Here is a 24,907-nt window from a genome sequence, read left to right as displayed (position 1 = left end):
TGCAGTTGTCCTTCAAATTTATTGAATGGTAACCTAAACCTATTAAGGAAGTCTACACATGCAGAGTAACTGTTGCAGGTCTAAATACATTTCTTCCCCTTCACATACAAAAGTTATTATTTCCATAAATGCATAGCACGAGAAAAGAAAGTGCAGCGGCCATAATACGTACTTATCCAGCCTGTGCCACTCACTGTGTTTAAACTTCCTAGAGAGCAATATCTTTGTTTCTCGAATTAATAAAACATATATTACAGATATCTGTATCATGGGTACAACTAAGAGTTCCAGAAAAGAAGCCACAAGAGAAAAGAAAGACACAAAACTCAAATGGAATAACCACTTTAAACAGATAAAGAACTAAATGTTGTGTGTATAGAGTTTATATTAACCAGAAGGGGTAAAGGTTTACTAAGTGCTAACCATAACTCAGTGGGTACAGGGGGAAATTCAATGGTGAGAATTATGTACATCAGGTTAGGTCATTTTGGGGAAAGATTTTTTTTAATATTAGTTACATTTTATTAACTCTGTATCCCAGCTGTATCTGCCCCCTCATTCCCTCCCAACCCTCCCTCCCTCCCTCATCTCCTCCCTTCCCCTTTCCAAGTCCACTGATTGGGGAGGACCTCCTCCCTTTTCATCTGATCCTGTTTTATCAGGTATCTTCAGGACTGGCTGCAAAGTCCTCCTCTGTGGCCTAACAGGACTGTTCCTCCCCTGGGGGGGTGGGGAGGTCAAAGAGCCTGCCAGTGAGTTCCTGTCAGAAATAGTCCCTGTTCTCCTTCCTATGGGAAACCAGTTGGTTACTGAGCTACCATGGGCTTCATCAGGTAAATTCCAGAAATTTCCTGTTATTTTAATAATACTCCAAGAGTAATCACATGGGTGAAGTACTGCCCCATGGTGTCCTTTAAGTATCTGTGTGATGGAGTGTGGTCAGCATCAGTGAAAGGCTTCCACGGTCACACTAGAGATGAGTCCCTACAAGCCAGCAGACCAAGGAGAAAAGAATGGTAAAATATGTGCGCTAAGTTTTAATGGGGTAGGATGTGACAACCATGATTCTGTTGTTTAGAAGTGATCAGGATGGAGAATTAAAAGCAAGACAGACTAGAAAATGTAACTGTGTGGCCATCATAAGTGAGAACTACAAAATTATTGGGATTTTGTTTTTTTTTTTTTTTTTTTTTTTTTTTGTTTTCGTTTTTGTTTTTTTTAGGTCTGAATTCCACCTACTCTCTATCTTTCTGGTCATTCATGAATACTCATGCCCTCCCTTATTTCTACAAGTGGACCACATTCCACAGTCTCCCAAAAGGCAACAGTTCACTTCTTTCATTGAGATTAATATGACGTTTTTCTTTATTCAAGTTAAGGTGGCTTTTGGTTGTCCCATGACAATAATGAAGATAACTCCCACTTTTTTCTACTCTGCTCCTATAATGATATGAATCCAGAAATAAAAAAGAGCATTAATACAGGCCTATATTAAAATAGGAAAACAGACCTATAGTAATCACAAACCACTGGCAATGGTGGAGCCCACTGGGCCATCAGTGAAGGGAGTATAATTAAGGTTCCATTAGGTGCTAAAAGAAAGGTATACTCTTCTATGTTTGGATGAACGGTTCTGTAGACATCTATTAGGTCCATTTGATTTAAGACCTCTGTAAGTATCATTATTTCTTATTTAGCTTCTGTCTCAATGATCTGTCCCTTGGCCAGAGTGGGGTGTTGAAGTCTACCACTATTAAGGTGTTGGGATCAATGTGTGATTTAAGCTTTAATAATGTTTCTTTGACAAATGCAGGGGCCCTTGTTTTTGGTGCATAGATGTTCAGGATTGTGATGTCCTCCTGGTAGATTTTTCCTTTGATGAGAATGAAATGTCCCTCTCCATCTCTTTTGATTAACTTTGTTTGAAAGTCTATTTTATTCAATATTAGGATGTCTACTCCGGTTTGCTTCTTGTGTCTGTTTGCTTGGAAAACCTTTTCTAGTCCTTTACTCTGAGGTAGTGTCTATCTTTGTTGCAGAGGTATTCTTCTTGAATGCAGCAGGATGTTGGATCCTGTTTCAGAAATCAATCTGTTAGTCTTTTTATTTAAGAGTTAAGTCTATTGATGTTAGTAGATATTAGTGATCAGTGATTATTAGTTCCCTTTTTTGTAGAGTTGATGATGATTCTTTGTTTGTGTGTTTGTTTTCTTTTGCTTTTTGATGTGATGGTATCATTATCCTGTGTTTTCTTGGGTGTGTTGAGCTCGTTAGATTGAAGTTTTCCTTATAGTATCTTCTGTAGGGCTGGATTGCTGCATATATATTGTTTAAATTTAGTTATGACATGGAATATTTTGTTTTCTCCATCCATGTTGATTGAAAGTTTTGCTGGATATAGTAGTCTGGGTTGGCATCTGTGATCTCTAAGCCTCTGCATGATATCTGTCCCAGCTCTTCTGGCTTTCATAGTTTCTGTTGAGAAGTCTGGTATGATTTTGATAGGTTTGCCTTTATATGTTACTTGGCCTTTTCCCCTTGCCACTTTTCATATTTTTTCTTTGTTATATAGACTTGGTGTTTTGATTATTATGTAGTGGGAGGAGTTTCTTTCTGGTCTAGAATTTTACTGGTCTGTAAGCCTCTGGGCATCTCTTTCTTAAGGTTGGGGAAATTTTCTTCTATGATTTTCTTGAAAATATCTTCTGGGCCTTAGAGTCAGGTAACCTGAAGATGGACCTTCAAGTATCCCTGTGGATTCTCTTCTAACCTGAGAAACACAGACATCAGGGTTTTGGGGTCCACAGTAGAGCCTGCTGGTCACTCTGCTCTCACTGTTGAGCTACTGTTCAGAGTTGGTGCCGCCATCTTGGATCCTCCTCCCCCCCTTGTTTTTTGTTTTTGTTTTTGTTGTAGTTGAAGAGAATGATACCCCAACCAAAGACAATGTATGGGGAGGACCTAAAACCCAGGCTCAGATGTAGTCCATAGACTCACTCTCCAAGTGGATTCCCTAATCATACTAGGTGCTTTCTCTGGTATGAACTCAGTGGCAGGCTCTCTGATCACCTCCCCCTGTGGGGTGCATCCTTTCCAGACCACAGAGAAAGACAATGCAACCAGTCCTGATGAGACCTGATAGGCTAGAGTCAAATAGAAGGGAAGGAGGACTTCCCTTATCAGTGGACTAGGAGAGGGGTATAGGGGGAGAAGAGAGAAAGAGAAGATGAGTGAGGGGGGCCACAGCTGGGATACAAGTTGAATAAATTGTAATAAATGATAATAATAATAAAATAAAAATTTTAAAAATACAAAAAGAAAAAGAATTTACTTCTTTTAAAAATATCCAAATATTAGCATTGTCCAGAAAATTTTAACAGGTTTATTTGTAATTGTTATAAAGTTGAACTGTTGAAATGTGTTCACTGAAACATTTTGCTTGCATTAATGCTTTACATCTTGCATTTATATTAAAAATTCACATACAAATGAAAATGGAAAAACTACCAATACCTGATTTCTGACCCCTATTTTTCCACTCGCAATCATATACTTAGGTACCTTTTGACCCAATGGAAAAAATAGCTAACATTCAGAACTACTGAAACAGGAAGGAAAGTCAGGTTTTTTGTTTTGTTTTGTTTTGTTTTGTTTGTTTGTTTGTTTGTTTGCTGCTGCTCATGCTTCTGAGAATTCATAATCAAATCTAAGTTTTTGACATTTATGTCCATACTTTTTCCTAAGTGTTTTATGGCTTTAAAACTTGAATTTGGACATTTGATAAGTCTTTAATTGATTTTCTGATGCAATTTCTTTATTTAGCATACAGATTATCTGCTCTCTCGGAATGATATTTGAAAAACATTTCTTCCTTGTTGAATTTACCCAGCAGACAAGAAAACTATGGAAATGTGTTTATTTCTGAACATTTTGCTGGATTCCTTAGCTCAACCTGTGTATCCTGATACTGGAACCACATGTACCAGTTTTGGTGTGTCTTTCAAGCACATTTTCAATTTGATGCCATAAAATTCATTTTGAGAATTGAATAGATGGCTCAGCAGGTAAAAATAGTTGCTTTTAAGCACTGGAACTCTCAGTTGTCTTTCTACATGTTAAAAAAGTTCTAGTCTAATCTATTAAGAAAATGTTTGAATTCTAAACTCATATGCACTAAATATTAGTATACCTAACTTTATAAAATAAGCATGTAAAACCGATTGAGCCAACTACAATAATAGTGAGTGATTTCAACACCCAACTCTCACTCATAAACAAAACAAAACAAAACAAAATTAAAGACGTCAAAGTTAAATAACATTATAGATCAAATACATGTTATAGTTATTTACAAATATTTACTCCAAAATATCGGAATATTCATTCTTCTCAGCCTTTAGAGATGGCCCTTTAGGACACATACTGAGTCTTACCATATACAAAATTTTTTAAAATAATTTCTTAAATTTTATCTGATTTCAATTGAAAAAAAAACTATTAACAGCAAAGAAAAAACAGAAGAGAAAAATTTAGGAACATTGAGCAAAGTTTTAAATGGCGAATGGTTTATTAAGAATATCAGGTGAGAACTTAAAAATTCCTTAAATTGAGTTAAAATTAAAATGCCAGGCACCAGAACCTGTGTGACACAATGAAAGCAGTATATTCTAAAAAATATACAACTATAAATAACTATATTTTCTTCTAAAAAAAATCAAAGAAATGATCCTTAGAATAAAAAGGAAAAACAAGGAGAAAAGAGGCTTTAGGAAGTAATGTAGTAACAATACACAGGACATTAAAGAAAGGGAAAGGCTAGGAGTGAAGAACACAAGAGGACAAAGAGGTTGGAGAAAATTGGGGAATATAGTCTATGAAAAACATATTTTATGAAAATGTTATAAAGGTATCAGATATATTTCAAGGTTTTTTAAATGTAATTTTTGTATTCACTGTTTTGACACTGGTAATTTAAGGGTATCTCATTTAATTTCCACATGCTTTTAAGTTTATCAATGGTTTCTTATTTATTACAAAATTACATTTAATCGTGATCATAGAACATATTTTGTATTTTTAATCCATTTGGGCAAATTGAGCTTCCCGTTGGGTCTAACAAAGTGAGGAATGTTCTGTATCCACTTGAGAAAGCACATCTTCTGCTGTTTGAGGAGACCTCTGTTTCAGATGTCTGCTACTCCACATGGGGAGGGAGGCTACTCAATTCTTCTAGCCCCTTGTTGAGCTTCTGACTGTTGCTCAACCTATCACGGCAGTAGGGTAATGAAGTCTCTAGATTATCTGTACTGCTACCATTTCTGAAAGTACGTTAGCTATATTTTAGTACTTTATTCTTAAGTGCATGAGTATTTTCATATGTTTCTAATGGTATAAAACTTGCATTATTACTAAATAACTCTAAATAAAATCCATTTTTCCTAATATTAGCATAACCTTTCCAATTTTCTTATGATTACCATTTTCACAATAACCCCCTTTTCTCTCTGCTTACTTTTCTTTGTATCTTAAAATCTAAAATGAGCCTCTGGTATCAAATAGTTGGTTCTTAGTGTTTTTTATCTAATTATACCAGGCCTACTTTTTTCTCTTATTATTTATTTTATTAATATTGACTATGCTAAAATACAGCTTGATTTATGTCTGCATTTCAATTTTTATCTATGCATTTGTGTTTTGAACATTTTTTCTCCTTTGTTTTTTTCTGTTGGGAATTTTTTATGTAACATTTGAATGTATTTAATAATTCTTACTATGTATTTTAGTAATTTCCTTAATGGTTGCTTAAGGACCACACGTATCTACAATATTAACTAATAATAAATAGCCTCGGGTTTGCATTTTTATATTCAGAGTCAGAAGAAATGCTTCTTCTCTATAGCCTTCTTCCCATGTGTTAACTTTTGTTTTATTGTCAGACCTTCTGCACCTCTAAGTGGTAAAACCCAACAAGCACTGTTCTTTACATAACATTACATCTTTTGAAGAAGCACAGGGAAGAAAAGTGAACACGAATGCATGCCTTAGTTTCTTTTCTATACTAACTTCCCCATTTATCATTTCCGTTTCATCAATAAATGAATCAATTTTGTTATTGCAACTGTTACTCCTTTACAGAATGACTTCTGCCTTGAACTTTTCCACTCTGTTACAAGTAGCATCAATCGCTTTGAACCACGTCTGAAGATAACTGTAGCGCTTTCCATTGAAGAAAGCAAAGGAAATGACGGATTTCTATGTACATGCCACTCAGGAACTTGGTACCAAATGATGGGCACTACTAGGACTACCAGGACCAGGGCTCTTCTGCCTGATGTTCTCTGTAGGGAAGTGCTTGTATGGTCAAGGCTAGTATGGCCAGAGCAGCAGAGTCCTTGGCAGAGGCATAACACAGGTGAAGCTCCATGACATCATTGGAAGTTCTTGGCAGTACCGTAACACAAGTGGAGTTCCGTGACGTCACTGGGAGCTGCACAGTAGAATGTCTAAGAATGCCCAGAATGCAGACTCAAATAAAGTCACTGCAACAGGATGGGAAGTGAACCTCTCCACCCTACCTTTTTTTCTGAAAAAGAAAAAGGAAAGAAGCCAGGGTTCATGCCTATACCACTCCTGAGTGAAGCAGAAGAGTACAGAATGGCTGCAGCTTGGGGCTTACATTTGCCCACTTTTTATCAGAATTTAGTTAGCTTTTAGAGAAGTACTTTTTACTTTACTTTATGCCCATGGGACATTACCACCAATCTTGGTTAGTTTTTTCTTTAGTCTTGATTTATTTTACCTACTTTACTGGGAGGAAAGCTTCAGAATACATTACCTTGCCATTCAAGAGAATGTCTAGCTGTTTCAGTTCCATCTTTTCAGTAATACTGAGTCAATTTCATTATGAAAAGTATCAGTGAAACTTGGAGAGCCTTCTTGTTGAGGTTCTAAAGTATATAAGCTGCAAACTTTGCTTCATTGGTAGTGATACTAGAAACCAGCCTAGCCTTCCCTGTGATTATCTCTTCTTGCTGTTCTGTTAAATGCAATGAAAAGAAACACAAATGTTCTGGTTCTCTCTAAAGGCTTTCGCTACATTGGCAGGCTTGCTATATCTGCTTTCCAGGTTGTTATATACAATTTTACCAAATACATATCACTATTATGACATAAGGCCCCAGTGATTTCTCCATTCTCAAATTTGTCTTTTGTATATCAGTTGATCAACCAATATACCCCTTTGTCTCATATTTCATATTCCAAGATTTTATATAATATACTTTAAGATACTATTTTATTACTATGTTAATTGGGTGAAACAAAAAAAAACCCTACTACTTATAAACAAACCAAATCAAGGTTTACTTCTTACTTATTAAATAATACTGGGCCAATGGACAAATCTCTAGGACAATACTCATAACCAATAATAATAATAATAAAAAGGCTGTTTCAGAAGCGAGATTTGACATATTCTTCAAACAGCAAACAATATAAAATATAACTGTGTCTTATTTAAAGATAAGAAACTCTATGGAACATCATAATGACAGCATAGAAAGCCTTGGTGGTCATTGGTAGGCACAGAATGTTATAAAGCTGAAAGTTTTCTGAGAGAACATTTTGAAATGTCAAGAGGAGCACTTCTAACAAACACTGGCATTAGCCACCTTGCAAAGATATTGCAGATCACCTAACTATGGAGATAACATTTGTGTACTGGTTTTTCTGCTCTCATTTTTTTTCACATAGGGACTGAATTTCTACTCCTAGAGACACTTTAGTTGCTATTGTGTTAGAAACAGAATTAAACTATGCCTTTCTAAAATTCATGTTGAAGTCCTTAGCCCCTGCAGCTCATAATGTAACTGTGTCTTTTGATAAGATCTAAAAGGAGTAATTAAGGTAAAGTGCGATCATAAGGGTGCACTCCAATCAATATGAAGGAGCAAAGGCAGGTTTATTAGACCAATGGGTAACCACATGAACACAAAGTGACAAAGGTACAGATATAAGCCAAGACAAGAGGCTTCAGAAGAAACCAAACCTGCTGACTTCTTGAGCTCAGATATCTGGTAGCCAGAACTAGAAAAAGATAAACTTCTGTTGTTTAAGTTGTCCTGTCTATGGTATTTTGTTATGGCATCCCAAGAGAACTAATATACAAGGGAAAGAGAAAGCACATAATTGGTGTTTTAGAGGCTGCTAACCAATAGTAATTTAGATATGGTCTATATTTGGAATAAAGAAAAATAAATGTATATATTCATTTATATATATATAAGAGAATAATATATAGTATATATATAAATATAAATTTCATATATATATGAAATTCTAAGATGTAATAGACAGCTGCACATTCTGGTTTCTCTCTGTGGAATTTGGGAAGAGCTGATACCAGCGCTGATCTATATTGAATTGTATGGACATGAGGACAAATGGGAAATGTAGGTCAAAGCACATGCCTAAGGAATATCCTATCTGCTGACCAGATCCTTTGGATCCTGTGGTACTGAGGCAAGCTAGACTTGGATGGTGGTTTACTTTGAACACATGGAATAACTTTTGTGTCTGAGTTACAGAGATGGTTACTGGCTGGAGTTTTCACCAACTTCCTAATGAGGAATGTCTCTGAGCTATCCTCAGAACCATACTGGTTAACTGAAGCACTGCGAACTCATTGAACTAACTCAAAAGTGTTCAGCCAAAGTCAGCACCATTTAACAACTTGCAAGCACATCTTCAACAATTCAGGTATTATGATAGTAAGACTAAAGAAAAAAGCCTTGGACCCCTGCTTACCATCAACCAAAAGGGTATAAATGAATGTTTGTGAGGAGCCCAGCTCCTTTCAGGCACTGGGAACGGTGCAGTGAAACAAAGAGGAAGATGAATGTGTCCCTATCATTTGTCAGCTTAAGGTTATTTTGTTCTCCAGAATCTGCTTTCTTAAATGTTAATTCAGGATCATAACATTGGTTTTTGGGTGATTCTTGAAAACTTTTTTTTTAAAGAAAAACATTAAAAAAATACTTAACATAATACCTGGCAAATAACTATGTGGTGAATTTCTTTCTTTCTTACTTCAGTCCACCGTTACTCTCTACACAGAGCAGCATCTGAGGAGGGTTCCTTTGGGTATCACTGAAGTTTATCAAACATCATAACCTTCATGCCAAAATCTAAGACTTAGTGGAAAGAGTGCTGAGCCCTTCACTGGAGTAAACCAGCTCGTGAATATCCCAGAAGAAGCTTTCAGGACTCTAAGTGCATTCTTCTTGAAGGAGTGTGTGTGTGTGTGTGTGTGTGTGTGTGTGTGTGTGTGTGTGTATATGTGCGTGTGTGTGTGCACATGTGAACGCACATGAACATCTGCACACACATCTATTTTCTCCCAACTTTGAATAGAAGTACTAATCACAGAGGGCAAAATCAAGAGAACTTGTGAAATAGGCTACAAAGAGGATGTCATAAAGAATACAGAAACAAAACAAAATTATCTTAAAATATGAAAACCTTTATATTTTTATACATGGAATATACTACGTGTGTTCTTTCCCATGAGATAGGGTTAGCTCTCCTTCTTGGGCAAAGAGAAAGCAATACAAGCTAAAGAGTGAATTGACCCGTGTTATCTCCAAACATCATGGGTGTGCCTAGGTCGGGTAACATGTTGTTACTGCTGCATTGTCTGTGGTGGTGGACAGGATTGGCAGTATCCCCCTCCAACTGCCAGGTTGGCTAACACTCTGAGAACAGCTTTGCTTTTTCACGATGTCAGGCAGTAGTTTTAAATATATGGTACACAGCCTATATATTCATAGTTTCAAAAATTCTGATTAGGTGCAAATTACTCTTCAAATTACTTTCAAGTCCAATCTAAGCCAGCAAGTTGCAGATTGTATGAGCAACATGTGATTTTTTTTCTTCTTCTTCCTTATGTCTACCATCCTATCCCTTCACCTCTTGCAAAACAGAATTTTCTTCGAAGGTAGGGTGTTAACTTTCTTAATCTGACCTGCTACTTTTATTTTAATCTCAAAATTTCCCCCAAACAACTCTCCTAAATTTACTCTCTTTATTTTTTTTCTGCTGAAATTTAGGCTGCGATTATGTATTCCATAATTCCATACTGACTGACATCATAATCAATTCTTTATTTTATTCTGAAAATACTAAGTTTACTATTTACTGAGTATAATCTTAAATTCTTTAGAGGTCACAAGTACTCTCACAGCCATGCAATAATACAAGGGCTCTTTTCTCCATAGTACATAGTTTCTGGAATATGTCAGAAAATAGACCTACTTACTACATTAAAACCAAGACTCTAAATTGGTCACTGTATAAAAAAAACGATTTTTTTAAATTGAAGTATATGATTTTTGTTCCCTAGCTCTATTACTTTCTACTTCCTAAGATATTGCTACAACCCTCCATTTACTGATCACCAGGAAGTGTAACCGATGGAAATATCAACCAAAAGTAACAGGAGCCCACTAACTCACTAGGATTCCCAATCTCCGTGATCCCATAGGCTTCGTGGGTTCCAAAGCTGACTCAGTGGTCATTGAAATCACAAAAGCATTAAGAGCAAGGAGTCATAAATCATCTTTTCAAAGTCTGCTGCCTACATGAGCTCCCCATACGGAAAGGAGGGGAATATTTAGACCGTACTTGACAGGCTGCCCGCTCCTGAAATTCAGCTTCTTAGTGATTTCATCACAAAAATCGGACATAACTTTCTCTTTTTTTGATCAGTCTGCCCATGCACAAAAACATGTACAGATGTATACTTACGCCCAAAATACTGAAAACAACAGAATGGAGATCACTTATTGTTAATTCAAACTATTTAAAATTTAAGAGATATTTCAGTTATTTTGTTATATGTAAAATATTTAAGGTTTTTTTTCTATAAAAAGTATACATTTATTTATCTTAATCTATTCAATCAAATATCCCCTCTATACTTTTAAGAAGGAAGTAATATTTATCTTATTTTAGCTTCAGCTTTTGGTAGAAATTTTCAAGTACTTTTTCTATAGACATCTGCTTCTCTTTTGTGGTCTTGTTTTAAGATAGGAAATGAACCTTGTTTTTCATAATAATATAAATTTTACCATAAGAAATATAAGCACTGTTTGCTTCATTATTTACTAAAACCGAAAGCAATAATAAAAAAGTAGAGAAATGCATCAAATTCATTCAACCAGGTCATATTCATTGGAACATTTCTTTGGTAATTGCAAAATGCTTAAGAATATGTATTCTCTGAAGATCTAATGTGTTTTCATGTAAAACTTAAAGAAAATTTATCTTAAAGATAAAATAGAACTTACCTTCATACACATAAGTCTAAAAGTAATTTTAGAAGCAAGTTTGGCACAACGAATACCGTAGCAATTGGACATTTATTTCTAAAACAATTGGTTATTTAAATGAAGTCTATTTTTTTAGAACACACTATTTATAGTATGCTTTTGTAAAATTAAAGAGCCAGATTATGGTGTCTGTCACATCTTGAGACACATACAGTTGAATACGGCAAAACTTTTGAAACATGGCTGGTCAGATATTTAACAGGAAGACAGACACCTACACACTGTGAGCTGAGAATCACGGGGAACTATCCATGCCAGCAATGTCTCTCCTGCTCTTGCATTCTTATCACCATTTCTCCAGTAGCATTCAGAATTCTAATCACTACGCATTGTTTTTTCGCATCATTAAAAATCTTTACCAGAAAGCAAACATATTATCTAAGAAGTCATTAATAAGTCATTAACACCTTGCCTTAAATTAAATCACTCCGACTATGCTAATAGTTTACTTAAGAGCCCAGAGGGAGTACAGTACCAAACAGGTAATTTTGATGAAGATAGACATTTTTAAAAATACAACCTTGGGACATTTCAAAAGAAAGGATAATAGACTACTTTTTGTTTGGTCATGAGAAGAATTGAGAGGGTCATAAATGCAAAGGTTGGAGAGGTATAAAAGGAAAAGTACCAAAACTAAAACAATACCTATGTCATCATTTTCCTCCAAAGCAAGGAATGTAAAGCTTGTGTGTGATTGACAGCTCCCAAACAGTTGCAGTGGATGACTTATACTGCTAGCCCATAAAATCTGGGCTTAAGTGACAGCTCTGACCTCTGCATTACCAATGACAATTCTGCCTGGCATACAATTCTTAGCACCACCAGGTCCCTGACTTTTTTTTTTTTCTGAAGCAAAATGCAGTGCACAGGAAGGACTCACCAGCACTTTATGTTGAAGCACAGCTTAACTCTTAAGACTTGCTGAAACACCCTCAATTACATAATTCATAAAAATCAGACAGTCAATTACTGATTACTAAAATTACATACCGGTAATTCTGAAGCAAGTGCTTAATATCAGTTTGGGGTTTGGGGAAAGGGGATCAGGCAACAGTGCAACTAATGGTTTGATTGGAGTGACCAGGCAGGTGACGAGGCCTTAAGACAATCCTGTCCCACACCCTCTCTCAGTGAGCGTTTGACTCTCCAAGCCCTTTACTCGACTATAGTCGCTAACATGTTTCTGCGGCTCAGCAAAAGAAATGTAAAATAGCAGCGTTTTACTGAAAATTGCATGAGTGGATGTTTTCTGAAATTAATTAATAATAAAAGAATAAAGCTGTCAGTCAACGATATTCATCATGCTCCAGGGCTATGTTCAATGTTTTCTAAGCGTCCCTTTATTTCTTAAAAACTCTAGTTATCATCCTCAAGAGTTGAAATTAGATATTTAATTGACTGGAGGGAAGGAAAACGACTCACTTCACAATAAGGTAACTATTTAAAAACATTTCTGTAAAATGTTTCATACAATCACCACCAGCCCAAATTCTTGGCAAACATCCTTCTGTGTATATATAGTTGTTTTTACAAATTCCATGCCTTAAGAGTTAACTCCTTCAGAAACATGTTTATCTTAATTAGGAAAGCCAACAGACTTCTAACAGGAAGAATGGGCATTTTCTCTGTGGTGTGGAAGCCATCAAAGGCCCAGGTCTGCTGCCAGCCAGCCTTCCTTCCTGCCTTTAAACCCAGGTGATTGCAGACAGCTGAGCCTGCATTTTCCCTAAAGCCTCTCTTGTACCATTCCACTCTGCTGCCTTGTCACATTTGGACTCTCTTGTTGTCACCCTTCACTTTCTGTGTCATTCCTTGTGTGTAGTTTTTGTATTTTTGCCTCAGGAAACCAAGGGATATTCATGGCACTGAGGCAAATAATGTGGAATTAAAAACTAAATTCTTGAGGCCTTATCCTAGCAACAAGGCCATCGCCATCTGTTCAGAGGACAGGCCAGCCATTATCTGCTGCATTCTTTATACAACTCCATCACCTGTGAGGGGGAAACACTGCCCCTTTCCTGGGCGCTCTCTTTGTCATGAGAGAGAACGGGCTGTTCCCCCAGGATCCTGTAAAATCCAGGAAAGCAAATATAACTGGAGCCACTTACAGAAAATTTAAAGAGACATGTCAGAAGGCCCTAAATGGCCATTCCAAAGTAATCTGATAATTGTCATCTGTGTGCAATAAAACCTGACAAAAATATATTGTTGGTGTCTCTGAGTACTCATTATATTATTTAAATTAGAGAAAGGCAAATGGAGAGGCTGTGTGTGTGTTCAACGGTAAAACAAGCATTATAGTCTATCTTTCTGTTGTTGTTGTTAAAATTGTGCTTGTTTCAGCTTTTAAAACCACACCAAAGGCCATAGTTTTAAATTGTTATTTTAGGGAATGGACAGGCCACTGAGTAGCTGAGTGGCAAACACTCACCTAGCAGGCATAAGGACTTGAGCTCAGTCCTCAGCATTGAAAAAAATAAATGTTATTTAGGAGACTTCACAGTAGGAATTAACGTACCTAAAGGTTGTCTTTTAGCATAAGATGAGAAGTTTCCTCAGGGAAAAAAAAAAAGTAAACAGTAAACACAATAAATAGGTTATATTTTATATAGTAAATATATATTATTTGGAATGAACAATGTTCATTTCTATCCTAAAACAAGAACACAAAAAGAAGAAGAAGAAAAAAAGCCCCGGAAAATCTTCACAGAAGCTGAAGCTCAAGTAAAATAAATCTCACCTATTTTCTTCTTCTAATACATGTGGGGAAGTCTGAGCCAAGTGATACACTAACAAATGCTTTTATACCAATCATGATACAATGTGCAACTGAACATTCTAAGAAATTGTAACATTCTTTAAGAAAATACATCACTATAGTAGCCCTCAATGGATACAAAGTGTTAACTTTAAAGTTAAAGCTTATATAATAGACAAACACAGACCACACACATGGTGGAAAACAAAGTGAGGAAACCCAGCTTCTGAGGTGTGTGTCTGTGTGCTCCGTTCTCTCCAACTTAAGAACTTACAAGTCTTTATCCCAAACTGCAAGCAAGCCTAGCATCTGGAAAGGCATATTTGATATTAATATTCCAACACAAGGAATTTGTGTGGCTGCAAATGCTCAAGCTACAGTAGCACTAGCTCTCTGTTCTCTTAGGCCAAACCTTATAGACTTTTTTAACATGTCTTCGTGAAGATTTTTTAGAAAAAAATGGTACTTTAAAGTGTTTATATTTGACAATTAAGAGCTTTTACATGGATGATTATTACGATTTTTTTTAATGTGTGAGTACATACTTATGTGGCCAAGTCTGTGTGTAAGCATGCATGAATAAGTGTGGAGGCCAGAGGTTAATGTATTTTATTGATATGAACCTTTTACCAGAGTTATAGCTGAGTTCAAGAAAGATGAGACATGAGAAATAGAGACAGAGATTATAGATATAGATAGCTATTAGTTGAACAAGGACCACTTGTTGAAAATATCTTTTTTCCAATGAGTACTGTTGACTTCTTTGTCAAAGTTTATGGTATGGGTTTATATGAGGGCCCTCATTCTAATCCACAGATCAAAGAGGCTGTTTTTAAGTCAGTACCATATTGTTTTTATTATTATAACTCTGTTATATAACTTGAAATCTGGAATGGCAGTACCTCCAGAAGTTTGTTTATTTATTTGTTTGTTTGCTTGCTTTGTATGGTTGGTTGGTTGGTTAGTTGGTGTATTGTTGTTGCTCAGAATTATTTGGGCTATCTTTGGTCTTTTGTGCTCCCATATGAAATTTAAGATAATTTTTTTCAATGTTGTATTGGAGATTGCCTTGTGTCTATACATTGTTTTCAAAATATCAATCTTACAAATCCATGAACATATCAAGTTTTTCTCTCTTCTTATATTTTCTTTGTTCTTCAGTATTTTAAAGTACTCATTGTACTGGTCTTTCAGTTCTGTGGCTATCTTAATTCCAGAATATTTTTAAGGCTATTTTGAATAGTATTGTTTCCATAGTTTCTTTCTTGCTGGTGCCAGGGAGCATCATATAAAGTAGGAAAGTCAGTTCCTGTATTTCTTATGAAGGACTCATCCACAAAAGGTTTTCAAATTTACAAAACATAAAAATAAATGAAACAAAAAGCTGAACGTAATTGTAGCGGACACCACTGGTACCAATAGCTCATCACTCTGCCGACTGGGTCTCAAGCTCACACCTTGCAAGCATCCAAAGGGAAACCAGAGATGGGGGTGGGGAGATGGGACAGGCACAGGGAGCTCCTCAAAGGTCATGACTGAATAGAGTCTCTTCTCTACCACCTCCCAACCTCTCTTCTGTTGAGGGGAGCCACCTCTCAGACAAAACTACCAGAATCAGCACATAATTCCTTGTTATGGTATAATATGTAGAATGAATTTTAGTTTTGGTTTAAGTAAACTGATACTTTACAAAAAAAAAAAACAGTATATGAATGTATACCCATCTCCCTTTTCTGACCTCGACAGACATTTGCATGTGATATATGTTTTTTAAGAGATAAAAAGAAAGTCTGCTCAACAGTTGCCCATCCGGCTCAGCATCTGCTTTGATAGTCTGAAGGGCAGAGGCTTTCAGAGGCCCTCTGTGGTAGGTTCCTAGGTTGTTTCCTGTTTTCTTCTTCTTCTGATGTCCATCCTCTTTGCCTTTCTGGATGGGGATTGGACGTTTTAGTTAGGGTCCTCTCTCTTGCTTAGCTTCTTTAGATGCACAGGTTTTAGTGGGTTTGTCCTATGTTGTATGTCTATATGAGTGAGTATATACCATGTGTGTCTTTTTGCTTCTGGGACAACTCACTCAGGATGATCCTTTCCAGATCCCACCATTTACCTGCAAATTTCATGATTTCCTTATTTTTCATTGCTGAGTAATATTCCATTGTGTAGATGTACCACAATTTCTGCATCCATTCTTCAGTTGAGGGGCATCTGGGTTGTTTCCAGCTTCTGGCTATTACAAATAAAGCTGCTACAAACATGGTTGAGCAAATGTCCTTTTTGTGTACTTGAGCCTCTTTTGGATATATGCCCAGTAGTGGTATGGCTGGATCTTGAGGAAGCGCTATTCCTAGTTGTCTGAGAAAGCGCCAGATTGATTTCCAGAGTGGTTGTACAAGTTTACATTCCCACCAGCAGTGCAGAAGGGTTCCCCTTTCTCCACAAGCTCTCCAGCATGTGTTGTCACTTGAGTTTTTGATCTTGGCCATTCTCAACAGTGTGATGCAGCCATGATCATTCAGGCCTTTACAGCCATTGAAGCAGGACATTCTCCCCAAGCATGGTTGGATACCATAAAAAGCTAAAATGATACGCTCAGGATGCGAGGCTAAGCACTGCACTCAGGGTCAGCCGCTCTGGACCCAGAGAAGAGCATGTCTGATTGCATGCGGGTTGATGCCTCAGGTCCCGCCTCTGAGAAAAAGGTATCGGATGGGTCTGATGCTCTTTGGGTGGATGACACCTAAATGAACATCGGTACAAAGTCCCAATTTATTTCTAATATCAGAGATCAGACCTCTACTCTTGCCTGATGCGTCTAAAACAAAAAGGGGAAACTGTAGAGAGCTGCGGAATGCTATGCCTTAAAGATGGAGCTGGTTTCCGCCTTCCACCTTCCCGATGGTGAGTGCTCTCTGTCACGAACAACTCCACATTTGGCTAAGGCCGAGGATCTGGCTTGCTTCCATGTATGTGGACCTATCTGCATTGCCCACATGGCACGCTGGGGTTGGCTACCCAGAGGCTATTTAAGCTGTGGGCTGGCTTTCCCCGGGGTCCGAGGATTGTTCAATGTTCCTGAATAAACTGTATTGAAAAAAAAAAAAAGAAATTAGAATTCTAGGTGTAAGAAAAAGAAATGTTAAGGTGTTAGATTAAAGGAAATCCAGGTATGCCTGGGAAATGGGGAAAATGAGAGGTTTAAAGATAAAATTAAATTGCCATACAGAAACAAAATATACAGGACTTTGTGATTCCTGGATTTTGCTTCTAAACAGGCTTGGGAGATTTTAAGCAAGGAAGTAATTTAACCCAATTTGTTTTTCAAAATGATATTCTTTGCTCTATATTGATTGTATATAGCGATTAATTTCCTGGATACATTTTTTATACAAGTATAAAAAAAAAGAAAGTCTGGATAAGGATATGCAGTTAATGCTTTTTGTTGGTTAATAGGGTAGAAAAGTTTAACTGTTGAAATACATCCTGAAACATTACTGAGTAGAACAATATTATTATATCAGGAATTGTTTTAAAAAACAGTCCAACTAAACAAAAAATACAAAGAAAATAGATCAAATTAAGTTAGGAAACTCTTGACATCTGTATAATTTTGTGAAAGTGAAACATGCATTCTTTGTTGTTACTATTCGCTCTGTTTTCATGTCTGATATATCCTACATGTAACCTTTGAAAAATGGAATTGTTAGATACACCCTGAGCTCAAAAACATAACTGATTGGAGCTCTTATTTGTTTCTCGTGGAGTTGATACAGTCACTTTTTCTACTGATTTTACACTGATTCCTATTAGGCGTGGGTGGGACCGGGGCACAGCTAGATGGTGAAATGCTTGTCACCTTGGGATTACCACAGACAAATACTAGTGTGCAGCATTTTGCTAGTGACTCACATGCTTGTGAAGTCTTCCTCAAGTTCTGTAAGCCCAAGGGACAAAAAACAACCATCTATTTAATATTAGCCTAGAAGAGATATAATTAAAACTATGAAGAGGAAAATGAATATCATCTCGCTTTTATTTATATTTAGAATGTGTTTTCAAATGCAAATTTTTTATTTCTGCAAATTCTTAAAGGATAATAATTATAATAAACCATGTACTATAGGCTGAAGGCAGATGATAGTATGAATAAGAGTCATCTGAAGTTAACTTTTATCTTATGTGAAGGCCTAGTAAACCTAAGGTGGAACTGTCACAACAAATGGACATCTTCCTGCAATACAGGGCTTTTAAATCCACTTATTTGCTTTTTTATTCATAATATCTAAAATAGCATTTGTCACATTGTAGAAACATGGCAAATATAATGTTTTAACTCCTTTAAGTATGTAATAAAGTAATAATTGAATATCTACGTCTTCTCATATCATCATTGTCATCATCTGTCCCAGTATTGCTGATTTTTCAGGGCTTAAACTGGTTTGCACATGTCCTCTATTGTCAATGCCAAATACATTGCAAATGGAGTTCTTCCCAAATACATACATATATATATATATATATATATATATACATACTTAGGGGAGGAATGGGAAGTTAATAGATAAAAATAGGTTGTATGTAAGCTCAAATAATGAAGTAACATATTATATTTAAAATAATGAATAAGGACCCACTGAGAAATGGCTCAGTGGGTAAGACCACTGGCTGCTCTTCTAAAGGACCCAGGTTTGATTCCTAGCATCCATTGAGCAGTTTACAACAGTCTGGAAGTACAGGCCAGGAGATTTGACACCCTCCTCTGGCCTTTCTAAGCACTAGGTACACCCATACTAGACAGACTACTGAGAGAATACTCATACACATAAAACACTATGTCTCATAGAAGAGACACAACTCCACAGCCTTAGGCCACTCAGTCATCCTGTATCTTGCAACCCAATTTTATAGGAAAAAGACAGGTGGGGAATATTAGTAAAGTGTTTAAACAAGGAAAGGAGTAGGTGAAAGGGGGATTAGGAGTAATCTAACTGAAACTAAATATGTATTTTTAAAAACTTAACAAAAACCTACTAAAAGTAAGCTAATTTCAAAATGTAATCTTACAAGCAAAGGAGGTCAAACACAGGGAACCCTGCTTGGGTGAACAATGATGCCGGAAGACACAGGCTGTTAAATAAAAAGTCACAGTGCCAAACACACGATATCTCTGTACTAGTTATGGTCAGGGTGTCTCTGAGGTTTCCAAAACAACTTAGGTTACTGACATTGCTCTTATTAGCTAACCACAGCTATAAGGTAAGAGTCCATTGCTGAAGACACCACACACTTCAGCTGCAAGACAGAAAAATTAAGCTTGAAGCAACTAGGATGTTTTTTGGTGGCTGGTTAGCATTCATCCTGCCAAAAGTTGCTGTGTAGATTGATGGGGAAGAAAGACATTAGTGATTCTACCCAGCATTGGGCCCTACATGCTACAACACCAACCTGACAGGCAAGATATGCCCAAGGGTATAACGGAGGCATGACCGTTATGGGATGAACAACAGCTTTCTAGAAAGAATGGTGTACTGCTCCACGGAAGAGGATTTATGCCTGGCGCTTTACATCTGGTCAAAGTCCATGATGGGGAGGTCGAAGGCCCTAGGGTAGAATCTACTGTTGTTATTTTGCTGAATGGTTATGATGTCTAAACGCCTACAGAGCATTTATGTTCATAGCCATAGACTTAAAGCTGGTTGCTCTCACACTTGGACAGGGAATGTTCTGCACTGGGCTTCAGTCAATACAGATACTCATAACTGGTCAAAGTGCTGAGACTAGTGGCTTGCATGCTTAGCCCTAACTTGGAATCTCCATCAACTTGCAAATCCCTGCCAAGACTCAGGAACATCTTGTAACAAAATGCAGATAGAATGTAAGAGGCAGAGAGTGACAAGACATTAGGAAATGCTGTCTTCTGGACAGGATATGGTTATTACCCTCAGACTTACATCAGCTCCAGTTAGCTGGACAAGATCCTCACATGATCGAGCCAGCCAAAATTGCACCACAGATGGAAGAAGAGTTTACTTGGGAGGAAGGTCGTTCTTCTCTGTGGGTTTGGCCACTAGTAGGTTGCCTGCGCTCTGAGGGGTGACCTGGTAATGAAACATAAAAGGACAACACTAAATGGGCTGAGCAGGTAACTTATCAAAAAGAGGAGGAGGAGAGGATATGAAGTTGAAACAGATGTTGGCAGAGACTGGTGGTGGAGGTGGAGGGAAGAAATGAGGATATGTATGATATTTTGTTGTATCCACATGAAATCTTCAATAAATATTTTTATTTTTAAGAAAGTAAATGTAAAATAAATAAAAAAGAATCTTAGAAAAAAAGTAACATAAATGCAAAAGGAAGCAGTAATAAAAGAATTAGAAGCAATAAAAAGATAGCACACACATGAAGAGAGTTAACAGCAAAATGTCAGGGCTCCTTGGCTGTCAATAAGGATTTTAAGTGTAGGTGAACTATACTTCTCAATTAAAAAAGATAGAAACTGGCAATGAAACATGTTGTTATAACTAAAATTAGAGTATGCTGTCATCAATCAGTAAGTGAAAACAAAAATGCATCTTATTAAAAATTTCTGAAGGAGTCATTTGATTTCAGATTTTTGGCAAAAACCCATCATTCAGTGGACACTTGGGTACCATAAGACTGAGATTGTCTTTGGATTATGTATCACTGGCTCTGAATTCTAAACTCCATGCTGATAACCTTACCATTCTAAGGCAAAATGTTCTTCACATGAAATAATAGCAATTTGAAATACTGTGAAATGATCTGAAAAATTCTCCTTACCTAGGAAGAGGCCCACTCAAAGCAGAAAGGACAGGCAACAGGGATGATCTTGAGATAACTTCCGCTTTGATAGCCTTAACTCAGAAAGCTTACGTGATTTTGTTAATTAGCTAATAACAGAGACTTATTGTCTCTTAAACTTGGGAATCTCACAGCGCAGACAGATCAGCAGTGAAAACCTTCTTGAAGGGAACACAACACGCAGCCAGATGCATGGCCTCAGAACTGCCTGTGTCTCACGCTAGGGGTGGGGGGATGCTTGTAGACTCAGCATTGGGGAGAACGTGGCTTCCAGGATGGCAGTGATGAGCGCATTAGTATTCCTAGGGCCTCGGGCTCTCCATAGGTACCACTGTTGTGGAACATATTTCATCTGAAAAGAAATAGCCCCCTGAAGGGCACACATGTGAAATCTAAATACTACCCTTTCTTTTTGAAATTTTAATTCTGCAACTTAATATAGAGTCTACTGTTACCAGAACAAACGCACCCACCCCAAATCATCTCAAAGTAGCTGGAGAATCCCCAAAGCATAATGAGTTCTTACAGAGTTCCCTTAGTTATGGAGAGGAAATCATTAGTAACCTAAGACAGAAATAAAGAAATCATCTAATTAATGTATTCAGAGATGAATCTTAATGTCCAATTATTCTCTTGATTTGACACAACCTAGTAAAACATAACGTAGTCAGCAACAATGTACTACTGTTAGAAATAGCAGGGAGTAGCCCAGTGGGGGAGGGCAAGACATTCTCTTATCTTTTTTGTTTTCTTTTCCGTAACATACAGTAAGAAAATTTCTTACTTAAATTCATGTACTTTCTAAGGAAGCAAACAGAATTAACCTGGTAATTATATTCTGCTCAAAAATATGGAGGTTATTACAAGCGAAGCTTACAGGTACGGTTTAAACAGAGGTCTAGAGTCCAGTTCAGTAAATGTTAACAAATTGTTGCCTTGCCTTTCAGGGTAGCCTCTCGATTCAGCTTATCAATTAATTGAACCATGTGTAGGGTCCAGAGTTTTTAATTGGTCCAGCATTAAACAGTGCTTCTGACAAGAGGCTAAGAGGCAGGGAGAGGGAGGGACAAAGTGAGAAAGCTGAACTACCTGTGCTGTGAGCAGATCCTTTTTTGTTTGAAAGATGAAAGTAAAGAAAACAGTTTTCAATATGTCATTACTTTTCATTAAATACTAGGATATATATATATATATATATATATATCCTAGTATATATATATATATATATATATATATATATATATATATATACTAGGTAGTAACAGTTTTAAAAGGAACTGCAGTGAAAACCTGAACCTCTTTCTCATCTCCACCTTCCTGCTTTTCTTCTTAAAAAAAAAAAAAAAAGTTTTTTAATTAAATTCTTCTTTCTAGTTGTTTAAATTCTTCCAAAGTTGAAAGGCCATAGCTCCTAAACATTAATAATTTATCAGAGCCATAATTAATATTTGGATGTATTTATGATTGTCTAGCCTCATTTCATTCTTCCTCATTTAAACATTATATACTCAAAAACATACGAAAAAACATACATTCACAATATGACTGCCAGGATGACTTTCTTTTTCAAAAACTTTCTTTTTCCTCGTTATTTTTATATTCAGCAAACACCTCCTGTCTGGAGACATATTTTACTCGCTTTTCTAGCGAAGTCCTACTGCACCACTTCCTCTTTCTCATCGCTTCATTACTCATCGGTCAGCCCGGTGCTGTTGCTTTTAGACTATACAGCTCTATTCTGAGTACCCAAATTATAGGTATGGTTGAAGAGGCTAAGGTATGAGCTAACACCCAATAAAATGGCCATATAGCAATAATAGTCAGCTGGCTATAGAAATGAAAAATCCAGAGCAGGCACTATACTGGACACTGAGAATTAAACTCTCACTCCAAGGAATGCATAAGAGACCTGATCTTCAAGAACAGGAAGTCCAAGTGAGAAGACACAGTACATAGAGATGGCATGCACCTGTCACCTGCCATTAATAATACTGGACCAAAAGCCTAAATGTAGAAATTCAAAGAGTCCTGATGAGACCTGATAAGCTAGGGTCAGAGGGAAGGGGAGGAGGACCTCCTCTATCAGTAGACTTGGAGAGGGGCATGCGAGGAGATGAGAGAGGGAGGATGGGGTTGGGAGGGGATAAGGGAAGGGGCTACAGCTGGGATACAAGTAAACTGTAAATAAATAATTAATTAATTAATAAAAATAAATAATTTTTCAAAAAAAGACGTCAAGGACTTGTGTTTTTCTTTTGAAAAAACAGTATTTTGAGCTTTACCTCAGATTTATATAAGATTCAGTTAGACAAATATGACATGGATCCACATGGGTTTTCCAATCTGAATTTTCATTTATTCCACCCTTAAAGTATGTGTTTATTAAGCGATTCTCTCTCCCCAACTTTACCATTCTCTTCACCTCTACATATATGGTCATTATAGGATTTTTTAAAAATCCAAGAGAGCATTCTTTTTCCACCTCTTACTTTCAAATTCATTTTGTCATAGAAGACATATGCGGAAAGGTGAAATAATTTTAGTTTCATGTTGAGATCTATCTCCATATCTGTGTTGCACATTTGCAAAACACTTTTGTCTGGAATGTGAACAATCAGATTTTAAAATAAATGAGTGATTCTTTGAGTAGCTTATAACATGCAATCTTGTTTCTAACTCCAGAGTGCTGAGATTATGGATATGTGCCTCCATGCTCATTTTTATCCATTGCTGACTGTCAAATAAAAGGCTTCCTGACTGCTCAAGTAGGATGCTATCAACTGAGCCACATTTTCACCCCTACTTCATTACCTCTTAATAAGTTATGTGTAGTTGAAATTTGGCCAACATTTCTAGTCTAGGCTGGAGCCTAAGGAATAAACACTTACAGAACTTGGAAGGCTCAGTTGACAGCTCCTCAGAGGACAACTCCTTCTTCCGACTGGTCATTCTTGAACCTTAAGGGCCCCATGGTCAAGTTGGAAACCTGTTAGAGTCAGAAGGCTTTATCTTTACACAGTAACCGAACCTGAGCCCAGAAAACCTGTGTGTTTTCTATGTTCCTGTGATATAGACTAGTCTTGTTTAGGGACCTCACCTTGAGAACTTCAGTATCAATTACACCATGGAAACTTTCAGTGAGGGTTGTGCCTGATTCACTTTATATGCTTAGTTGTCTACAACATGTACAATCTCAACAAATGTTTATAGGATAGCATGAGACCCACTCATAGAGTAAATGGTGGGCCTAATAAAACCTGATTAACATAGATTATTAAATACCCAACTCAAGTCTTCTTGTTATCCTAACTTATATGGAAATTAATAAATCAAGAAAATATTAAGTAATTACTGTCCCATTTGCTGAAAATGGAAAAGCTGAACTCTGTGTTGTCATGGATACAGTATTCTATTTTCAGTACTAGTCTGTCCTACTTGTTAATGACTGTTACAGTAACCAATAGGAAAATAACACTTCAGCCATCACATTTCATTAAATGTAACACCTCACATTAAGCTTAATGGGACAATAAGAACAAAGCCCTGCTTGCCAATTGTTTACAGAATTCCGCCATTTCCTTTACTGCCTGTGATTTAAATAGTATCATTCTTCATGACTGGCTCTGCCCCCACCCCCCAAAAAAAAGGTTAAAAAAAAGCTTTCTGTGTGACTTAATAATAAAGGCAGGAAGTTTGCTGATATTTAACAAATAGTTGAGTTTTAAGTTTCTACTCTCTTTGATTTGGAGCTTCTGTTTCTCCACTAGATGTGCCCTTGCTTCCCAATATTGCAAGTTCAATGGAAAGGACAGTAGCATGATGAGTCTGAAGCACCAGAGCCTTGAGACACCAGCATCAACAGAGGTGAATGAAGAACACAGAAACTGTTGAGCCTGAATAAGATTCTTTGTAGTTTGCTACTGACGACAGTCACAATGAAATA

General features: G+C 36.8%; 1 long non-coding RNA gene across 2 annotated transcripts in view; it reads right to left on the bottom strand.

Annotated features, from left to right (window-relative positions):
• The window catches only part of LOC132656033 (uncharacterized), a 98,952-nt gene that overhangs the window by 44,850 nt on the left and 29,195 nt on the right, over positions 1-24,907 (bottom strand). Inside the window, exons 3-5 of one of the 2 annotated variants that reach the window (XR_009593990.1) lie at positions 23,853-23,950; positions 20,094-20,240; positions 17,054-17,226 (exon numbers count right to left, since the gene is read on the bottom strand). This is a non-coding gene — a long non-coding RNA (uncharacterized LOC132656033). Of the gene's footprint in view, positions 1-17,053; positions 17,227-20,093; positions 20,241-23,852; positions 23,951-24,907 lie in introns of those variants that run through there. The other variant, XR_009593991.1, reaches the window with a different exon arrangement.

The sequence above is a fragment of the Meriones unguiculatus genome, chromosome 8 (assembly GCF_030254825.1).
Source record: "Meriones unguiculatus strain TT.TT164.6M chromosome 8, Bangor_MerUng_6.1, whole genome shotgun sequence".
In the NCBI taxonomy this organism is placed as follows: domain Eukaryota; kingdom Metazoa; phylum Chordata; class Mammalia; order Rodentia; family Muridae; genus Meriones; species Meriones unguiculatus.
This window is presented reverse-complemented; position numbering and strand designations above follow the sequence as displayed.